The following is a 23,855-nucleotide window of genomic DNA, read 5'->3' as shown; positions in this document are numbered from 1 at the left end:
TTGTATATACGAACCTACAAACAACCAGCATCTATTTTCGAAACAAACCAGGGCCATAGTTCCTTAAACCCCCGTATTAAACCCCAGTATCTCTTATTCTCTCTCTTTCTGTCTCTCTAGCCATCTATCTATATATCTTTATCTATATACTACCTACCGATCTCTCTCTCTCTCTCTCTCTCTCAGAATATATATTTCTTTTATGATATTAGTTTGTATTGATTACGGCTATATTTCTATACCATATATTTTGTACAGATTGTATTAGAAAATTATGACTATAATATGTTTACAGATTATGTTATATGGGAAAATATTAACAGAATATATTATATTAGAGAATATATTATAAGAATAAATTATGTTTGAGGATTATCGCAGCGTATGTCATATAAACGGCACAAAGTTCACAGACTAATGTATACAGTATTTTGGAAGAATGTAGGAGCATATCCAATGCCGGAAGGAGATTACCCGTACAATGGGGTACGCGTAACGTTATGGAAACCTTTAAATCACTATTCGGCTTAAATAAATCATACAAATTTGTCAAAGATGCTAACAACATGTATTATTTTCCAATATGTATCCCGATATTTTAATAAATTAATCAATTGAGGAACAGAGTCAACGTAGACTTGATGAAGCTTTTAACAAAATCTGACAGAAAAGACATTACATCATATTGTTAAAAAAAACGATGAAGCCGCTGACGTTGACTAGATCACCCAGTGTAGATAATTAATAGAGTAGCGACTACTCCAATGATCGCAATGACAGAATTATTGAATATAGTAGTAGTAGCGACGATCACCAAGGATAAATTACTTAAAGAGATGCCATTATCGTTTTATTATATGGAAGGTCCTGGCTCACTTTTTCGTATGAGTGAGATATATTCAGAAAATGAAGAGTCAAAGCGGGAGATGCTATGTCATGAGTTTTGCGAGAAGAGATTCATATGCAAGGATACAGAAATTATGGAGTCAGTACACAAGCAACGTTACACATTTCGTGTCACCATATGTCGTTGTAGAAGCATAATAAATATTAATCACCAGAGATCAAATTCAGTTTGACGGATTCCGCATCTTTCAGGATGACTACATTATAGATTTTGGAATTTGTGTTTACGATTGTGCTTACATTTGTGGACATTGTGTTGGATCAGCTGACAAAATGGATGCTAATATTGATAGCAATTACGTTCCACTTGTCAGCCAATATTTGTTTCATTGTGGTATTATCCGACCTCGGATACGCTCCAATATAATATGGGGGTAGATAGAAATAGACCGCTGGCATCACACTAATTTACCACTACATATTCGAAGCCAGCTTGGAGTCATATCATCAGCAAATGAAGATACCCAGTTACAGAATACACAGACAGGCGTAAAAATCATTAAGGGATTGTTTCTACAAGGATGAGGTAGAATTCAACGGAAACACCACCCCGATGCATAGAAAAATCTCATTTTTTTTAAACAGGGACACACCGGTTAGTATAACAGTTTATGGGCGACAAGAAGGACAATCGTTTCTGAAACGATTCAATAGTTTAATCAGTATTGTTTTATATGAACGTAATGCCAGACCCCAAGAACTCAGAATCAGAAATTTATGTTTCCCCGAAAGATATATTTTTGGTGGCATGAATGATAAACCAGTAAAATGAATAATCGGCTAGAAGTGCGTGTGCGTGTTGCACCTGAAGAAGGACAGTTTGTTGAGCATTAAATACATCGCAATCACATCATTTATATTAGAAGAACTATGATCGACCCTAAAACTAATCTGATTGAGATAATAATCGATGAGGAAACAGTGGCGAGATGAAATCACAAAACGAACCGCGCTCCTCATTATACTATTTGTGGACTCGCTGAAGCAACAACCGTTGGCCTTGATGTTTTGGAATTGTAACCACGACAACCATCATAGGTACGCAAATCGGAACTAGTGTCAGATGTATATCAAAAGCACACGATAGGCGTCTCGGGTGGAACTAGTGAAATAATAAGATTACATTCATGAACACGTATCTACTCGAAAATTATTGGTTGGCAAAAGGAGTATCAGAACATTTACTACTAGATGGCTATCGAAGAAAGTGCGTTCGAAATGGTGGTGTTGGAAATGAAAAGCCACCAACTTCTCGCACATGTACGGAATAGGGGCACTAGTGACCAAAAACAGTCAAAAGAATTACAGACAGTGAAAATCGAGTAACTATTGGTAAGTGTATATTGATCAGCATACCAACATATTTGTAAGTGCATTGGCTGCACTGCAACATAACTTCATCGTGCTCAAACTGGAGAAGTCACACAATGGGTTAACTTTTCATGTTTATAAAGGCCAGATTATCATAAGAACTATTCTTAAAATACTGAGACCACTCAACAGATTTAGTAATTACGTAGTTACTGGCAAAGGTCACGGGAACAAACGGTCAAGCTCTTATCACAAATCGGCAACTAGAATGACTCATCAGTATAATGCCACATATTTATACATGCATTGAACGTAAAGATAGACTCATCCTCTTGGTGGCGCATTCCTAACTTGATGATCAAAATAGTCTGTTTAGAAGTAAGAAGTGTCACACCTTATTTCAGTCAATAAAGGCACTCGTAATTTCATCACTTTTCGTAAGTGCTCCAAAAGTAGTAATGTGATAAATTCGACATATTCCTCTAGAAATTAATCTAATAACAATAACATTTGATTGTGGCACACAAATTAATTTGAGAGGTAATGCAGAGAGGCAAGCCCGCTAATTGTAAGTGAATCTAAGAAGAAAAAGAGTGCATTAGATAAAAAAGGCTCGGATGAATATTTGTGATCAGCTGGGACGCTGAAATACATAAAGAGTTTAACTTTTTCTAAAGACAATCCGACATAGCTTGGTGTTGGCTATGTATTAATTTATACACATGTGAACAATGGCAAAATTTCTCATTTGGAGGGAGAAGTTGCATGGATCATAATGTGATGACGCTTCGAAACTATCTTGTATTTAATGGAACCCAACAATGTTTAGGTCCACTAAGTTTCAGTATTATTATGATTTGGCCTATACAACATTTTGCAAGTCACGGCGACATATGGGCTTTAACATAATTTAGAAAATGACACAGTTGTTCCCATGTGTGATGATTTATGACGTGTTGTCTCATTAATATTATTGTTCACATATTTTAAACAAATCATAATGTATCCATTGAGACAGTCTAAATATAATATCACTCGCACGCTCTTAATGTAAATCAACATGACGGTCACTGCCTTTTGACTTCTTCATCGTTGTTAAATGGATCAGACACATCCTGAAAGTAATGGGGATTCACACAAGAAAGCAATATCAGCATTTCCCTCACAACTGGAGAATGCAAATAAGACAATCACAGTAGTAACTGTAATACTAATGTATTACGCGTACAACAAGAGCAGCTGCCAAGATGTTGGAAGAAATGGACATACAGCAATTCAGGAAAGTATATGAGGTCTTTATCAATACAAGCGTAGCAAAAATCTCAAAGTCATTCTCAGATGCTGCTATCCTAGCAGGATCATCCTTTGCGACTAACGTTCCATCCATTCCTGATTTGAATAATTGTTGGGAAAAGGATAATGACAAACAACGAATAAAATCACGTAGATGATTGATATGATTTAAGCAGTGCAAACACAATGTGTTTTGGGTTGGGTGGCGTATTGATTGTTTTTTGGGTCTATTTTACAAACTGCTGACTTCATTCAGAAACATTGAACAGAAGGGCCAGTAAAATTGGCTACAGAACCAACAGGATAACCGAATTCGATTCAAGAGATGCTTTATTAATGATATTTGGAATGTTCCGCAAGAAATATGGAATTGGATGAAGTCCTAAAGTTGACTAGTATAATTTAATTAGGCCCATTTAAGTTGATCCTTTTATAACACACTGGATCTTAACCGACAAAAAAATTATGTATTAAAAAAGCTAAGCCATAGGATTAAATGGAGCGAAATATAATTAGATTCAAATAATGGAAACAAACCGAACTACACTGCTAAATTTACACACAAATACGACCTGTTCAAAACCCTCCAAAGGAATTTATGTTCGTTATGTTGAATGTTCTACATACTTGCATATCTATAATGTTTATTTGAATATGGCCATCAAAACAACTAACAAACAAATTTCCCCCTTGCATATGTTTCGTCATAGGTAGATTGTTCTATTAAGCATTCTTTCGTTTAGGCATAATATAATTAATATTTCATCGATCGAATTTTTTCGAACAGTGTATTATATTTGAATAGGAAACTGGGCTTTCAGAATAGTAATAAAGATATCTTAATACCTTTCTGTACTATATTAGGATACAGCTCAATATCACAATGAATGTGTATTAATGATAAATTATTGTTACAATTTTAACAATCCAATGTGACGAACGCCGTAAAAAGCTACTTTCTGCAGCAATTAGAAAGCATTCGCCAGTCCATTGAAATGTATAATTTGATATTTAGGCCAAATGTTGCCACGTCTAACAATGATTCTGTCAAGGCACCTTCATATACTGATTTGCCATGTCTTTGTATGTCTGACGCTTTTGTAGACAAATGTTATCGCCTTTTGCATTGAATGATTGTTAATTGACCTTAAAATGTGTAGGAGATCTTCAGGTTTTCCTGCTAATTGATCTCACTAGAAATTTGTTCCTTTTTGTCTACCTGAAGTACTAAACTTATCCTCTCTTTGTAATGATATATTTTAACCATCTGGTACTAATATATTCTGATATTTGTATCAATGTAATCATGACTGAATGCAATCTGAATGACTGTAAATTTTGTCTAATTTGCTTTACACAAAGTCTTTTTTGTCACTGTTTGCTAGTCTCTTTCTTTGCGATGAAGGGAACTTAACTTTAAATAAAGTAATTAAAAGGAAATATAAGTTCTTATTCTTGGGAGTTATGTTTTCTCAGTTCTACAAATGGAAGATGTATATCGGGGTTTTTAATTCTTGTTCTCAACGTCATCAATAAAGCTAATATTATCGCCCAATTGTCTCTCTCAATCAAAATCTTTCCCGTCTTTATTGATCTCATTTGCTTTATTTCTTGTGGACAATTAATAAAATTACAGGCTACACATGTCAATGCGAAAAGGAGAATGCAGAGGAGTTCTAGGTAAATGTAATAATCTGAGTATGTCTGGCTTCCTCATACCGTGCTATTACCTTTCAAACGACATTCTGACATTCCGTATAAATCGTTTATTGGCTGTTTATAGCGTTCATTATACCAATTGTTATTCGCAAATAAGACTTTACCTCAGTTCTCGATCAATCCGATAGCAAGGGTTTGAAGGTCATTGGTACAACAAAATAAATGACTGTTTGACAACAGGATTTCGCAAATCAATCAGGATATCTCTTGCAAATATGATTTCTTTTGGCGCCTGCTTCTATACTGACTTCTCATGTTTGTAAAGTTTGGCTATGACATCTGGTTTACAAACATAGTGTGAACTTCATGCTTATATTCGGCGAATACTCGGTCTAGCATACATCATATGTTGTATTAATTTTATAATTTCTTTATCCAAATTATTATCTTGTGTTCGGAATATTTAATGATACCATGATGACATGTTATCTGCAACCTTACTGCTCAGACAGCAGTGGTCGTCGGATTACTCTAACAAATTCCAGTAAATCCGCAGAATCCTAAGAACATTTCAGGAACTTACTACTGGAATAGTTGAATGCCAGGCAGATAAGCTTCATTCTTAATAATTTCAAAGTCATTTGCGTCACCAACAAGGGTCTGGTCATAAGAGCAAGCTATAATTTCTAGGATAAAGTATTACAGATGACAACAAAGGTCATGTATACAGAAGTCACAATAGACAACTATATGCTGCAAGAGTCATTTCATTAACAAAGAAAACCAAGTTTAACACTACATTTTTGGTGTTAAGGCAACAAATAATATGTCCATTGCTAGTATACGTTTAGAACACGTGTCATTGATATGTGACGTCACAAGCAGGTCTTACATAACACTGGAGGTGTAAAATATTGAGGCTTGCTTTGCTAGCTTATGTACGCATCAGATGTCATGCAACAAGGTTTTCGGATTCAGTGCTACAGCCTAATCGACGCTTCTTTCTATAGAGAATCCCTAGTAAATGTGAAAGGTTAAATCTAGTACAGTACCCCCTCCCCGGAGCAGCTTAAACGATGTTTCATTTCCCATTAACTTCTGTGTTGCTAAAGCCCTCGTATACGGCCTAGACAAAGACCAATATTATATGTCGTCAGAAAAAGGCCGGGGTGATCTACTGAATAAGACCTAATTTATAACTAATTCTTATGATAATCTGGAGCTGTTGACGGACATTTACCAGCACCTATTTATTGATACTAGACTCGGAGGCGGCATTGCGATTGACCAGCAGACAGTAGCGAACAACCCGAGTTGCACAGGTCATGATAGCGGGCAGACAAAAAGTGCTCGCCCAAATCGATTTGTAAACAAGTTCTATAATCAAGCGATGATGCATTACCAACTGACAGGGTTAGAGGTGGGGATTGAACACTCTTCCATTCTCGCGGCGGTCGCGGAGGACTCACTAAATGGTTACGTTCTCGAGGTAGACCTCACTTATCCCGATGAGCTTCATGATGCTCACAGCGACTATCTGCGAACACTTGTGTACCAGATAGATAGCGTGTGTACCAGATAGATGGCGCCGCGACTATGAAAGTTACTTAGTTAACAATCTGGGTAAATGTGGTTACGTTTGTTGAAAGAACTAAGATATTCCACAGTGTACGTAGATAGGAGCTCTGTATAGTCCAATAGTGCAACCTAGAGCTTTACGCTGGCCTTGGGATGTCCCTCAACACGATTCACCGCAAAAGCGCGTGGTAGGCAAAATAGATCCAGCTGTACACTGACCTGATAACTCAAGCGAAATATTAGTTTGAAACAAATACTTCTACAAACTCTTAAAAGGTATGTCTTTGCAAAGATCAATAACAACCTAATAAAGCAATACAGGTGGACCTAGTTAGGTCGAAAGGCGAGGGAGACAATTTGCGACATCTAGTTGCCGATCAGGCGTTCCAGAGGGTCAAAATATTCAATCCTGTCGCGATTCATAGAACGAAGTCCTTCCTAGCCAGCCAAAGTACTACGGAATGTCCATCCTGTATCTAAGCAAGCGGCTGATGTTGTTGAAGTATGACTATTACTTTAAATATGTATGACGAAAGGATCAGTTCCTCGATAGCGGCTTTTTGCTCAACATCGAAACGGAAGATTTTTACTGGGACACTAAGAGGAAGAGTATTTCTAAGACACATGCAACTGTCAACGGCAAGTTTATAGAGAATTTTCAGGACATATGCTGCAGATAGCCCATCATGTCCGGCGAAAATAAGATACGAAATGCTCGAGGCGTCTAGAGGATGGCAGTATGCGACAGCCTCATGCATCGTCTATGTCTTGAACATTAACCAACTAATGTACCACTCAAGTGTAGCATTCATTTACGGAGCAGTAACACAGCGAGATCTTTGGGACTGGATCAAAGTGAAATGGCTGAGATGCTCTGGAAGGTCTGGAACTTGTGCGCATCATCGGTATACCCTGCGGTAGCAAGTTGATACCGGTATCCAAGAACGGTGTTTATCTCGTTTTGGAAGATTTGGGGTTATTTTTGCCTCTTCTCTGCGATGCACATGCTGGGTGGTTTCGTTGCCAAGGCTTCTCAGCGGCCCTTTCACCTTATCGGTAGTGACTGCTAAGGGAAAGACACACAGCGCACTCCTCTATCCGATTTTCATCGCAAGCAGTGTGACTATGACAGGTCTGCAAATTTGTTGTGGTATCATTTTTCAAGAGTCTCAGTTTTCGTGGTTTTGCTAGGAAGACATTTTATTGGGTACTTAAATTCGCAGATCTGAATGTCATAGTCTGCTTATTCGAAGGTACTCAATTTCATAGATTAACCTCCAAAAATTCTGCAAATGAATAAGGCAGATTAGCAAAACTATGTCGATATCATATGACGGTCGCTCTGATGCTAAAAATAGTGATGCCACTTGCATGATCATAAATCAAACACCTTTTAAGAGCAATCACTTGCACTCACCATCAGTGGAAGCCGATGCAGCTGGAAACCATAACGATCTTTCATTAAGCATTGTCCATACAGTTGCACCATCAGTAATTTCTCACAACCAAGGAACTAACAAAATTAAGCATAGATCAGAATAGGTTTAGATAATGTTATAATTTCAAATGCGACCAGCCGCATCTTGTTCAATGCTATTATTAGTGTCCTCATTTCATGTGTTCAAAATCCATAAATCTGAGAAGATGCTAACTAGATTGATACACAGTAGAATAACACATTGCTTTATCCAGCCGTATGTACGAACCAATTTCAACAATAAATCTTTGCAATAAATAAGGCATGAAAGAAGAATTAAAATCACATTATTACAGATGGTATGCTAAATAGATTATGCAAACACTAAAATCTCATCAATCAGGGAGATTCATGCTGATAGGATAATTGTGACTTGCTCGAAAATGGGTGAAAGATTGGACTTAATTATCGGTCGCTTTAAGAATGCCGGACCCAAATTCAGCGATTTCAGGATTATTTACTTGATAAACATACCAGTAGACTGGATTGGCGCAATGCTGATTCAGTGGTTGGATTCGAAAATCAGTGAGGTCTTAGCACCAATAATCTGCTGTAATTAGTATATATTCATTATTTTTTTATTAATTGTGCTTCAGGTAATAGTTGCACCAGAATTTAAAGTTTTGGACAGTTTCACTTAAACAATCAATTTGAATAAACCTTAAATCTGCCTTTCCTATATTTGTAGCATTTATTATTATGTTCTTTTATTTTCAGCATTCCTAGTGTTTGACTACTTTACTGTTTTCTATATCATACAGCGTATCAATCTAAAGCAGTAAGTGGTATTGCATCTACTGGATACATTTAAAGAATATAAAATATATCATACTTCTTTTCTTAAAGGTTATAAACCAAACAAACGAAGCCGAAGCTAATATTTAATAACCATGTTATATAAATGACGTTGATTTATTTGATTTATGAAATAGCTATGTTGATCATCACGTGGGGCTAATTTGTCATTAAGTCCGAATTCATTCCCAAACTGTGGCAAGATTTCTTTGTGCTTCACACGAGGTTGACATCTTTTCGATGTATATCGCTTGGACAACTACAAACTGTCTTGGTAGTGTTCATGGTGAAAACAATTAATTCGTCTTTTTTGTTAATTAACTGAAACAAGGACTGACACCACTTAACTGCGAGAGCACAGTCTTTTTGTGCCGTAACTTTAGACTGATTTCGGGCTCTTCTAAATTCTGGTACTTTGCAATACGCATCGAACTTAGCCAGGCGCCGTTCTAGTCCCCTAGTTGATAAAACATCCTCTCGCTTCAATCAGGCTGTCATCTCGCTCATGCAAGACCACGTAAGGTTTGCCGTCAGCAGTTATTCTGCATAATTTACTTAGGTAGTTAATCTATTTCGTCTTTGTATTCCTGGTAGGCCCTAATATAGCCACGATCTTCCATTTCGTCGCCTTCTTAACTGTACACGCTTACTCAATAAAATTTTAAAAAAAAACATCTTGATCTCCAGCGTTACAGAAACAGGTGTCAGACACAATACTGAGACGATCTATGCTTATTTCGCTCCATCCGCCGGGGCACCATCGTTGTGACTAATAACCCAAACACCATATATCAAAACCAGGTGCTTATTGTCAGATTTCACAACCTCCGAAGCAACGATATTACTTAGAATGGCTCTGCCAGGCTGTCATTTACAATGGAGAAAGAAAAAAAAACTGTATTAAGAATTCAATCATAATATACTCCAAATTCCAAACACACGTCCTAATGATACATATTTTGAATACATTTTAGTAGAAATCCAATTGAAATCCAAAGCCGAAGGTGGTGATGTCTCTGTGGATGGCTGGTAAAGTGTTGATGTAAAACAGTCTCTTTTTGAAATACAGAAATATAATCCAAGAAGAAATCTTTATTTAAAATGTCAGTATGAATTCAATTTTCTATTTCCAAGAATGCGACCAAAGCAATTTTGTATTTCAAGAGAACAAATAATTTGAATAATTCCAGATCTAATACTCTACACAACAATAACTTGATTCTGCTCGGATGGTAAAGCACGAATGAATAATGATTCCAGTAACAAGTCTACAGAGTTCTCTACCTAATTTCAGGTCACGATTAGTATTTCCCAAATAACTTTTACCAAACGGAAAACAATCTTCGAGAAAATTGTTAATATTTACAAAATAAAATGTTAGTTATTATTAGAAGGTATGCTACTAAAATTATAATACATAGCCTGAACTATGTTAGGTACGCATGGTAAATTGTAGAGGAATTCAATTAACCTGAATCCACGCACAAATAAATGTTTACAGCTATTAATAACGATCCTAATATTAAACCCATACACATAGATAATATCTTAGCCATGTATTAGTTGTTCCCGAAATAAAAGAAATCAATAATTCAGGTCAAGTAGAAAATAAGCATAACCTTGGGCAAGGTTAAAACCGGCATACCATGTTACATTTTAATAGCATACAATGAAATAATAAAAAAAACTAACTAGCAATGCAAATAAAAAATATATAACACACAACAGAAGATTATACGCTACACAAGTCAGGAAGACGGATCGAAAAACGCGCAAAGGCGTAACGTAGCTTATTCAATAAAAGTCACAAAAGGTAGAGTGTAAAACATTTACTTATGCTCTTTGTGTACGCAGAGTTCAAGAGACAAAATGGCCAGTTTGTGTAAGACATCCTTTATCTGCGTGGCAAGCTCTGTACCCCACCGCCCTATATGAACCCTTTAAGAGTTGTTCTATAACTTGCATCCCAATGAGCCATGATCGTCGGAGTATGAATAATCTGGTCTTAGATTACGTGCTACTTATATTCAATTTATCCGTTAGCCATCTCCAAAACTTTATAAGAACCATGGTAGAAGCTGTCAATGACCTTGATATTTTAGAACAATGACAAGTGCTGACAGTCAAGCTTAGCGCCTTCCTGAGCGTAGTGAAAACTTTGTGAGTTGGCATTTTACCGTTTCTGACAAAGGAGATGAGCAATTAAGAAGCTGTAAAAGCCTATACAATAAACAAGGCTACACTGAGGTCATGACGCTTTTTCGCGAGGTTTGTCTCTGCTGCGCGTATACAAAGGATCGTGGACCACTATCTGCCCATCGATAATAGTGAGCAATATGTGTAGGAGTTAAAAGATTATCCCCTAGTCCGGGTCTCACTGACAGGCATCAGCTCCGAACTCTACTTCAGTTTTCGTCTGGCACTAGAGCAAAATAAAGATGGTATGATTGTATATAGACATACTGAGAAAATCGCAGTCAATTAATAACAATCGATGAGTGCGAGAGCGGAACTGCCAACGGAGTCGAAGATATATCAGATACATCATCACACTAGTCTTAAGCAGTGCCACCATGATTAAACACTCAGGTACAGCTTCTGCTGGTAAAACGACGTTGCTGCAATAATAAAAGCCTCAGAATGAGAAAAAGTTGACGCGTACGCCGCGTCAATTCAGACAGAGATACGTGCACCAGTTCAAGATAAGGGCGATACAATCTCTTCCTGGGTCGGTCTAGCTTTGGGAGCTGTCCTGGCGAATCCCTTTTTCTAAAATACCTCCCCAGCAGGACGACGGGCATACAGTACAAACTGGTGACCAGGAAAGAAAACAGACCGACATCTGGGTGAAATGCCCAAGCTTTCGAACAGCAAAAAAAAAAAGATTATGTTTTATCGGAAGAGGACTCGACTCCTTAGAGTACTTGGCCTATCTTCCCACATAATTTTCCAGCATAATTTTCTAGTCCCCTCTTTTAATCAGAAACACCTGTTTTTGCCAGTAATGACCATCTTCGGCTATTTAAAATTTAGAACATTTAATTTATTTAGCGCAACCACATGGTGTCACATGCCATCTATCAGCATTCCTAACTGGGGGCTATTGGAAAACTAATAAGCATATAGGCTAGAAACAAAAGACTTGGTTCCCTTTACAGTTTTTAGTCTCTCATAATACAGAGTGTTTTCGTATTAGCCCCTTGGAGAGGTTGCTGCGATTAGAAACATTTTTGTATGCTGCTCTGGCTTTGGTCGGGTTTCTGACACTGCTCCTTTTTATGTGTGTATTTGTGTGTTCGAGGGTGAGGTTGGGTGGATGCAGTGCTAATCTGCTCATGAAACCCCATTTCATTCTCATTAACATGATTATCTTGAATAGCATCTTGTTTTAGGAACAAAATTGAAAAGTTAGTGAACAAGAATTTTTTTCTGTTTTATTAACTACCATTTTTCATTTCTACCCACACCTTTTGTTAAACAAATGGCATGTAGATTATTTAAAACTAACATGTACCAGATCCAAGCGCAATACAAATGGACATTCTTTCGCTGAGCAGGTCATGGCAGTCTTGCATGGTTTAAAAATTGGGAATAAACTACACCTGCACATTTCCCTCTTCAGTTCTGTGAGTAACAGTAGGAATTAAGATATCCAAAACTTTGTTTTGATATCATTCACCGGAATTGTCGAATGTAATAGAAATAACTTACCTTTATCGATGTGGTGAAAATATGCAATTGCCACAAGGGATTTTATTGATAGTGTACTACCTACTTGATGCCTTTAGAGCTGGGCTTGGTGAAGCATTCCATTAGATCTAGTCAAGACACAGTGCTGTGCAATACCTATGTGATGCCTTTAGGTCTAGGATTGGTGCAGCATACCAATAAATTAGTGAAGACTTGTTTTATCCAGATTTTAAATCGTATGGCGACTTGTTTGATCCAGATTTTAAATCGTATGTAAAGGATACTCTATCACGTGTACATAGTTCCTTTTGTGCGATCTGCCTCCGGAAAGAACTCACTCCTCACATGACTGGAAGATGAAAGTTCAAACCAATGAGTATGATGCAGATGCAATCATGCTGTGCTTTAAAAGGAAATTCTAAATTTAAAACGGATCCCAAAATCAATAACATCAATGACACAAACGTCTAGCTGAGCGTGAAAAACAATAGTTTGTTTGTCAGAAAGAATTAGCTCATCTTCTAAGAATTTGAATAAGAATTATGAGTTACATTAAGAATGCACACAACCTGTCTACTGTACAGGGACAATTAATAAATTACATATGAGTATGAGATTTACGTTCGTATTCTCAGTGAGTTTTCTTAAACGTGCCATGCAAATATGTAAGCAATGTATAAAGTTGAACAACATCAAAATATAAGGAACATATAGTTAGATTATATCGACCATTCATCACATTACGAGCCCTGTAATTTCTTTCTCGTCCTGGGAATCCGTACCATTTTTCACATGTGTAGGAATTAGTCTGATGATGATCGGCCACATCCGTGGGTGAACCGATTTTAATCGAAAGCAGAAACACAAGATTTGATGACGCCTTTGTAAACATAAGGAGGTAACACCACGGTATGTCGGATTGTCTTCAGCGCAGTTTGTCTTTCAAAGCATTTCGGAGTCACAGCTGATCATCAACATTTACCCTAAACTTACTTTTATCTAAAGCAAGATTTTTCTTCTCAGAAAAAAACTCAGAAAACAGGCTTACCTTTTTGTATTCTCTCTCAAATCAATTCGTGTGTCATGTGCGAACGTTGTTATTAGATTAGTCACTAACGGATTTTTTTAATGTATCACGTCATTACATTTGGAGCACTTCCAAAAAGAACGGATTTACGAGCGGCTTCTTTGACCTAATTAATGGGTGGCACCTCTTAATTCTAAACTGTATATTTAAACGTCGTTTAAACCTAACATCTTGACTATTTCAAAGAAGGTTTTACTTCCGGTTGCTTTTTTGTAGCAAATCATTTCATTTTTTTCAAACTTAAGTTAAATTGCAAGAATGGTAACATTTATGATAAAAGTTGGGGCTTTAAGTACGAGATTAATTTAAAAAAAATATTATTATGATATTTCTATGAATTTTTGTTTTATTCTTCTGGACGTTACAGAAATGTATTTTAGCATTTTTTACTCTCAGGGAATACATTCTGTAAGCATTTTTTGCCTAAGTCCAATCCAAGATGCCAATATGGTCTTAGAAAATGGTAATGCACTCTTCATTCTCTCTGTGCAACAACGCCCTCCCAAAACAAATAAACACACAAACAAGAAAAACCTGCTTGCTATTGTCGATTTCGGGACATTTTGGTCGGTGTCCAATAAGGGTTTTCGAATCTAGTTCAATAGCTTCACAAAATAATCAGCGGCAATTTCTAATGGGCTTGTATGTCTTCTTCAGACAGCCGTACATAAAGAATGATTCATGGCGATTCGTACACGTATTTCTGATCTGATTCGATATGAAAACAGATCCATCATATTTGCTTTTGCAGACTCGTTAAACTTAAGTTTTCTAGGAAGGCAATATTTGGTTGATTAAGCGTTACGAATAAATGAAAATATATCATGCTAGCATCATTACAAATCGAAATTAAGCAGTTATTTTCTACATTTTCTGTAAAACTCCTTCCTAAAATAGCAATTTTATAACAAACCACTAAATTATGCCAGGTGGTGTGTATAATATGACTAAAATAATGTTGATTCTGAATGTTTCTCGCTGGATTATATACCCTTTTTTGTGAGAGTGTATGACAGCACTCTGCCTTTTGAATACATATATGGTTTTTCTCTTTACAATATAAGTCCCTTTTAAGAATAAACATTCACTTCTTACTGAAGAGATGTTTATGTACCTTATATTTGGGTATAATTTGTGCTCGTTCAAGTTACAGAATGTTATTATCAGATAGTATGACTTAATTTACTGGTAGCAGAGAATAACAACTTTCGAGACTTTCCAAACCTATTGCACAGAATAAAAGAGCACAATAATATCCGAGTCTAATTAGGATCTTATAAAGAAGTAAACGTGTGATAAAATTTAAATGCTTAATGAACTTTTGTCACATGATATTAAATGTAGAAACGTACGGAATTCTCTGGAGGTCTACCTGACAAATATTGAGTTGCAATTTGCTGGGTTGGTTTCATCGAATTATTCGTTTCAAAATTGTATTTTGATTTCCTTACATGTAACTGTCACTCGGTATATATTGCTTTAGCAATTTGATTATTACAGGAAGATCGAATTAGTTATTTATTCTAATGCTTAAGGCTTTGAAATGTCCGTGGCAAAATTGTCAGAAAAAGTCATTCACCGGCTATTTCATCGAAAAATCAGTACTTTCTGGTCATGCCTGTCCTTAAATGGAAGTTCTTCTTTAAGTGCTGAAATAAATGTGCTTTTAAATCTACATTTCGTACATACAAAAATTTTGGTTCATTTTCTTAAAGTTATTTAACGCTAATCGTATGAAGTTCGTCTATTGTGGTGACAAAGCACAACGGTCGGAGGATAGCATATCGCAATATTCACGACTCTTATGATTCTGTGTTTTTACCAAACATGTGCTTTACCTTTTAAAATAATTTCGTAAAGAGGACGCACACTTGTTTGAAATTGGTCACTTTGCTACATTTGGCATCTATATAATAACAGTTTGACAATTAGACGTCTTGCATATTACCCTTCTTCCTTATGTTGCATGTAAGGAAATTATTTTTTCGTTACGATAAAGTAATGCCACGCCTGAGCGATGTCGCAGGCTATCAGTACAAGACAATATAGGTTTTCATTGATAATGGTGCGTTCGATTTGTTTGAGATATTCCAACATTTATTCAATCCATTAGCTCTGGTAGATCGTAGTCATTTATTCACTATTGTTGATTTACCAATATTGAACTCTTCAGTATTAATCAGTTTTTCTTCTTCTTATTTGAATAAAGCCATTTAATTGAGTTTGTTCTAATCAATCAATGTCTAAGTATTTGAATGTTATGCTGCATTTGTGCATTTCCACTTGTGAAGTGTGAAGGTCATCACATAAATTGTGTTTCTAACAGTATATTTCAAAGATAAATTATGCTTCGTAATTCAACCTAAACACCTATTTTACCATTCATAAAATATTTATAATATAAACGGGTACGAAGACATAATACCTTGTACAATCTACACAAAAGAATAACCGTTAAAGGATTTCCTAATTTAAATTACCCCTTTGCTGGCCAAACAGTTGCAATTTAGAGTCAAGATTGGAATAGTTTATCAATAGGAAAAAATACACCTTAGAAATAATAGCGTGATTTTGAAAAGTCGTTTAATCCACATAGAACTTTTATATCGAACCGTCGGCATCATCCGAGACATAGATATCACAAGCAGGTCAAGAATATAAATCACATGAATGGTCAACGTGAAACAAATGTGCTTACCTATATTGATTGGAAACGGTACAAAGAAGGGACAGTAACATTAGGGATGCCGTGTAGAAGAGACAAAAGGTTACGATATGGTAGGTAACGTTACACTCATATGGTAACATAGAATAAACCCGATTGGTTGTTTTCAATGTTGAGAAATTATTTTAATTTTATTTAACTTTTCAAGGAATGATTTAACTGTGTTATATCCGAATTAAAGCAGACAGCTGAATTTCAGTAACTTCAGGTGGCGAGATGATTGATATGATGTATATTTCATTTGTTGTGTGTGATGGACATGAATGGAGGGTAGGAAATTTGGCCTACATGTCTAATGCCAAATGTCATATATGCTTGACATTTTTTACCATTTTTACTAGGTCTTGATTTCACAGCCTTTGAGGCTGATCTTAGAAGATTGCAGAAACGAATTTTGTGTACAGTTTGATGGAAATTTTGTTTTTGGGATCCTTTCATGGTCCTCTTATTTTGATATAGATTGTTGTACTAGGGTTGTTTATATTAGAATTACTCATTCTTATCTTACCGTCTGAACTAGAATCAGTTGTTTAGTTGTGTTCAGTTTTAAATTTAGAGTATTTATTTGTTGAAATTATTCAATTGAATTACAAAGTGCTCACTAATACTTTAAGATTAAATAACTGCCTCGGGACTATTATGAATTCGTTTAGAGTAATTTTGGATGATATCATTGTAACACATCAAGACTGTTAGCATATCAACACTACTCCATATTATTGGCACATCAGCACATTTTAGATTCAAATTCTTTAGGAACACAACTAAGATTCATTTGGAATGCTCTATACTGTTGGATTTGTGATATGACTGTTAGGACTATTTGAAATAAGAATTGCAATACTTTAAGATCGTTTAACATCTTTACGTTTTAGTCTGGGGAAATACCTTAATTAATAAATGTTACAGAACTGGTTTGTGTTCGCTCTTTTCTGTTACTTAATTTAATACCATAGAGTCGTAACACTTGGAAACTTACTTGAAACTATACTGTATAGTAAAGGCACGTAGAGACGATTTATTGACTGTTAGAAACAGTACAAAACAGGAAGTGTACGGTAGGCAATGGAATCTATCAGAAAAATTTGAGAAACGGTACAGTACGGGAACAGTATGCAAACAATGGTTGCAGAAGACGTTACAAGTGCAACAACCAACAACAGCAACCCTAGTTGTAAAAACGTTGTAGTTTATGAACTATTTCTGAAAGGGCAATGCGATTCAATAAATTTTAGTGAAGTAAAAGTTCTATTTGGCGCTTGACAAATTATTTATTGACGAAATATTTATTCAGAAATTAACAGATAAAAATAAAGACAATAACAAGACTTTTCAAGTTTCAATGATCTAGCACAAACTAGCGTTGATAGAATCAGAATGAACGTAGCTTTGGAGTGGTAAATCTACCATAAATACCTATATGCTAGTTTGATGAATTTGTTAGCCAAGAATACTAAACTAAGTTGAATGACGTTTTATTCACGTAAATTGAAAAACAGTTTTTGAGCTGTTTAGCTCTGAATGGTGTTCATATATTCATTGATTGCAGATGTGTTGACTAAAAATGAATCACACTTCGCGAACTATATTCATCAGTTCAGCACTGTTTAACCAGCACATACAAATGGTCGCGTCATTAGACGATGCCTTTTCGACATCCATCAGTATATGTTCAATCAGCCTCGAAATGAACCCTAAATTACTTAGTCAATATATGTTGCATATACCCTACGTTCAGACACCTGGCAAAAGACAAACTATTTTCCTTTTGGAAAAATCAATCCCCAACCTGCAGTAGGGAAATATAATTTTCAAACACAAATAAAATACCACCCTCTATAATTATTGGACGGTTGGTATTACTTAAATTTTGTTACTGGCCTATACACGTTTTGGATTTTTTTTTTACTGACTGTATAATTTGGGATTTCATGAACAATGGTCATAAAACCTAATTATTATATAAATTATTGAGCAGTAGGCGTTTTGATATTGAGTATAGGTAAGGCGTCACTATGGCTAATGCGTTGTGTGGACCTAAGATTTAAATGCGGACAGTTCCCCTCTGTTTTTTTTAATCCTTTTTCATCCAATCACTGTCCACTTAATCGTTGTCCACCCAAGTGATTACATACAATTATTAGACACTCAACATTTATTATTTATAATAATAGATAGCGTTACGGTCGATATCAGGGATAAAAGAAAGAAAGAAAACAAAGAAATAAACTTTGATAAAAATACGAGTATAATTTTTCCGCGCACACATCATATTCTTGTTCACGATGAATAACTCGTTGCAAACAGAGGATTTTAAAACAGGTTTGTACATGGAACATTGACCAATTTATGTTAACATACTCGTATATAGGCTTGCTAAGATGTTGATCTAAATGTACATTTCTAAATAAAATCTTACAATTTTAGCATAAAACAGCGGATTTCTTTATACCATTGATTATTAAGGTCAAAGACCGAATGGTGTATATATGACTTTGCTGATACATTATGCGATTTAACCTATAAGTGTAATAATATTAAACAGTATCAAATTTAAACTTAATGCCGTTTAATTAAATGAGTTTAAGATTTAAGTTCTTCAGACAATAATTGAAGCATAGTAATGACTTCAACCAGACTTGAAAACCTTGACTGAAGGACTGTAAATTAGTCAATGAAATCTCAATCACAAGAATGTACGTATGATTTCACGTAATTGTAAATCATATCTCTATATGACTTGCGTATAACTCACCTTATAGAGATATTTGCCTCTTTCGTAAAATAATATATCCTGTACTAATTAGGTGGCATTCGTAAAGGTTGAAAGCAGCCTTGAAAATCAATAGGTCATTCAAAGCTGGAGGTTTGTGGCCATGTTAACACTGAACATCAACATCATTTCCGACCCCACCCACCCCACCCAAAAAGTTGCTTTTTCTGCATCTAGATTGCATATAGAAAACATAATATAGCTAAGCAAAGTTGTTGTTTTAATGTGATTTTACTAACACATTAGCGGTCCCTATAGACTCTATATGCCATTGCACCAAAATGTCTAAAAATGTTAAACAAGCTTTGCGTGCATGTCATCTTCAGCAATAGTTTTGTTGTCACTTTTATTCAATTTAGATCTGACATGTTTGGAAATGTTAGTGAAATACAATCAGGCAATATTTAATTTAGATTACGGAAAACGAAGGGACCAGCCAGTTTGAGGACAAAAAAAAATCTATCATGCAGTTCTAACCCGTGTAGTCACGTAGGCCATGGAAAGCATGATATTCAGGCAGACAGAAATTGTGAATTTAAAAGTCACCTTTCTCCCATCTTTGTACTACATATATTCATTTGTTCTAAAGCTACAACAACTTTCATTGTTAACACTGAAACCTCACCTCGAAGACGAAACACATATATTTACTATTTAAAAACCACTTTCAAAACAAGCGATACGACACGGTTGTTACCGCATATTCTCGCTTCTAAACTGAGCCCAACTGCAAACTGCACAGACCCAGATCTGCCGTTACATGATGTGCCAGCAGATGTGGATCTCTGCAGTTTGTTGGTGTAATTAGTAGAACAAATAACAAAGACTCTATTCTGCCGGTGCAGTATGCAACGGTTGATCACAGTCGCTGCTGTTTGAAATTGGGGTTTACCTATATTATGAGAATTTATAGAATAATTAAAACATTCGTAGAATTGTGTAGGATAAACAAGTTAAATGGACTACACTTCATAGTCGCTACAATTACATACACAATTTGTCATAGTTGTTTGTTTTCTTTTTTTAGTAAACACGTGTTTGTTGTGGCCTTCTCAGTTATCATCTATTCTCATTAAAATAATTTCACTAGATCTACTTTTCAAATCTTTCAAATGAATATGTAATGCGCATTATCACTTACAGGAGAATTAAATTAATGAAATTATTATTCTTCATTTGTGGTCTTTCCTGACCTTTACAAAATACCGTGCATAAATATTATTTGTTATATTTGTTTTTTTGTTTTTTTCTCTCAATTAAACAGAATCTCATCAAATTAAATGGGTTTGAGAAACGTATATACCTCGTCATTTACAAAATATAACACATTACATGGTAAACATTTTCTCATAAACTTATGGATGAATAGAGAGGTCAATGTCTTACACTGTGTTGTGACAATTATAGAATATACCTCATAAAAGAGCTGAGTTATCTACTGGTGGCTTTTGTGTTGTATTTATTCCTCACGTTGCATGTAAATTATGCAATAATTTGAATAACAGGGTAGATAAATCCACCTATCTCTCCAACTCCTGCTAAATAAATACCTTGCAACATCTACCAGGAATATGTTTTAGAAGCCTCAATCAAAACTAACACATTATAATATCATATGCAATGCGTTTTCCTGTCAAAACTGGATGCGAAAAGTTTATAATGTTTGCAAAATATAAGAAACCCAAAATGTCATCTTTACTCCTAGCAAACCTCTGACGCATTAAGACATTTCGTTCACAGTTTTATTAAAAATATCATTTAGGAAAGTGGACATATTTTGTTTGCAAAAAAAGTATCTACACAATCGTATCAGAACAAGCGGAAAAGCGCTGCTTGGTTTGATGAAAGTTATTAGAAAGCAAGAATTGAGTTTAATGTACATATAAACTGGTATCTCTGAAAAATAAACAAATCCTAAACAATTGTAACGCATATAATGAAACCAGATAGGTTTAAACCTTGACAAGATAATCTGCAGTGGAGCTACAAAGGTGGTATATCATTGTAGACATCTCGCCGGCATCATCAAGCTGAAGTGATTCCAAACTGCACTGGTTACCCCTTTCCTTCGTACCGAACACTTGACACTGAAGCGGGATGTGGGAATGGAACACATGATTCAGCATCTCAAGGTCTCGATATCAACCAGTCCTGGCTTGCGCCCTGGAGTAGTTTCTCCATCCTCGGATCACATATTCAATTAAACACTGGAGACAGCAATCATAGGTTATAAGACCTAGCTCGATTTGATGGAGAGAATGGGCACCAGAGGTGTTGCCGCTGAAGGTGGGAGACTTCCTCGCATTTTAATGGAAAGCTACTACCTGCCATAAAGCAGTTCATCACCATGACAGTTCGGTCGTGTCCCTCCAATGCTTGGATACTTCAAAGACGAATATAAAGAAGAAACCAGCCCTAAGAATATGATGCTAAAATGCCAGAACCAAGGGAACTGGCCTGTCTGAAGATATTCAATAGATGAATGACACATACAAAACTAATGTGACCACTAATCGAGCGGAAAAGACTCAATTTTGACAAAGTAACCCTCCAGTAACATGCCTCGCATCGACTGGATCGCTTACAGCAAAATACTACAACTTCTTCTGGCAGGGAGAAATCCCTAAAGAAACATGAAAAGACAGAATAGGCTTCGCAGTTAAAAACACACTCCTCATATATGGTTCACAGAGAGTCTTGGTTATGCGCCTATTAACGTTTGAGAGACCCGTAAACCTTGTACGTGTGTACATTCCAACATACGACACGTCCTACGAAACAAAGAACAGATTTTATGACGAAGTCGAGACCACCAGCATCCACGGAATCTCAAAACATGAACACCTGTACTTGTTAGGGGCTTTAAAGCAAACGTATGTGCTGATCATGACTCATGGTTCACTTTTATAGGGCATCGTACGCCATGAATATGATTGACAATCGGCAGAGACTACTCGAACTTTGCTCCTACCAAAACCTATACGTCACAAATACTTACTTATAGAGAAAGCTTAAAAACATGGTTTTATAGAGACAAGCCAGACCTAGCCGCTAACACTAATCAGCATCAACAACATCCTCATTAATCGTAGCTACAATAGCGCTAACTATTTTCAAGGGTTGTCATCGCCGGGGGCGTTTGTGGGAGATAAGCACCCACTTCCCTTGGAAATCTCCCAATGGCCTGCGTCTGATAGAGCCTCTGACAACCAAATCCAGCTCCAGGCCTTCACGAGTGGCGGAACCTGTTAAAACTGACTGGAGAAGGGATGACAGGCGAGCTTCTGGCGCCTCAAAACCAGATGCTTCGGGCAGATGGGGCTCATTAACCTTGGGTGGTCGCCCATCTAGGAGAAGGTAAACTCCGATTTCAAACCTTTGCTGCCTTGCGACTATACCCTCTCAGGGGAAAGGCTAAGGGAGTAAACCCCAACAGAAAATCCGGAGTCGGAGTCCCTAAGGCGACTTGGCATTTTCAGTGTCATCTCGGCAACTCCTGCGACGCAGCTGGTGCCATGACGTATCGGCTTGTCCTTTCCCTTGGATCCATCAGCTGCGTGGAGAGGGGGGATCAGCTGCATGGGCAACAGTTGATTCTCCATATCACCCTGCCCAGGCTTGCGCCCTGGAGAGGACACTCCAGCATCGCTCCATAGCGTCGACACAACACGGGAAGCAGCAGTTTACCGGTTATAAGTCACCGCTCGATTAGCGTAGAGCCAGACACCAGGGGTTGCTTCCGACGGTGGGAGAGACCAACATGTTTCACTGGACAGCTACCGCCCGCCTCAAACTGGACAGCTCCCAGCCAAGAAGGTGCCGTCCCGCCACAGTTCGCCTGCCTTGCTGGGTGCGTAAGGCTTAAGTTACGCGAGTACCTGACAAGCGGACTGCAACTACTGCACCAAGAAATAACAAAATAAAAATAAAAAAGAAGACTTCAATCCTCAAGCTAGGTACCTGGAATGTCCGGACCATGCTCACTGGGCTTTCAGATGATCTCCAGACAATCAGTGATGTTCGTAAGACTTCAGTCATCAACGACGAACTTGCAAGGCTCCAGGTCGACATCGCCTCACTACAGGAGACACGACTACCAGATTATGGGTCCCTCAGAGAAAAGAACTACACATTCTTCTGGCAAGGAGGAACACTCTGCTGGGAATGATAGAACCCTGCCAACAAGGAAATGAAAGACTGCTATCCCTCCGCCTCCACACCACAAACGGGCCTGTCAACCTGATCAGTGTTTACGCTCCCACTCTAAGATCAGCCACAGATACCAAGGATGAGTTTTATGATTAATTAAATTCGCTCATTGACAAAATTCCCAAGGAAGAGAACTTGATTTTGCTGGGCGACTTCAGTGCTAGGGTGGGTGCCGATCATGACTCTTGGCCCTCCTGTCTTGGCAAGTTTGGCGTTGGGAAGATGAATGAGAATGGGCAGCGCCTTCTGGAGATGTGCTCGTACCACGAACTCAGTATCACCAATTCATTCTTTCAGACAAAGCCACAGCACAAAGTGTCTTGGAGGCATCCCAGGTCTAAACACTGGCACC

The 23,855-nt window shown here is 36.8% G+C and overlaps 1 long non-coding RNA gene across 2 annotated transcripts in view; it reads right to left on the bottom strand.

Annotated features, from left to right (window-relative positions):
- Positions 1–23,855, bottom strand: part of LOC149793287 (uncharacterized) — a 150,958-nt gene that overhangs the window by 115,109 nt on the left and 11,994 nt on the right. Inside the window, exon 2 of one of the 2 annotated variants that reach the window (XR_016422546.1) lies at positions 12,795–13,058. The exons of the other annotated variant lie outside the window; for it this stretch is intronic. This is a non-coding gene — a long non-coding RNA (uncharacterized LOC149793287). The remainder of the gene's footprint in view (positions 1–12,794; positions 13,059–23,855) is intronic. 2 annotated transcript variants of the gene reach the window in all.

This window comes from Sinohyriopsis cumingii, chromosome 8 (genome assembly GCF_028554795.1).
Source record: "Sinohyriopsis cumingii isolate HCF-2022 chromosome 8, ASM2855479v2, whole genome shotgun sequence".
Lineage (NCBI taxonomy): Eukaryota > Metazoa > Mollusca > Bivalvia > Unionida > Unionidae > Sinohyriopsis > Sinohyriopsis cumingii.
Note: the sequence above shows the minus strand (reverse complement) of the source record. Positions and strands in the feature narration are given on the sequence as shown.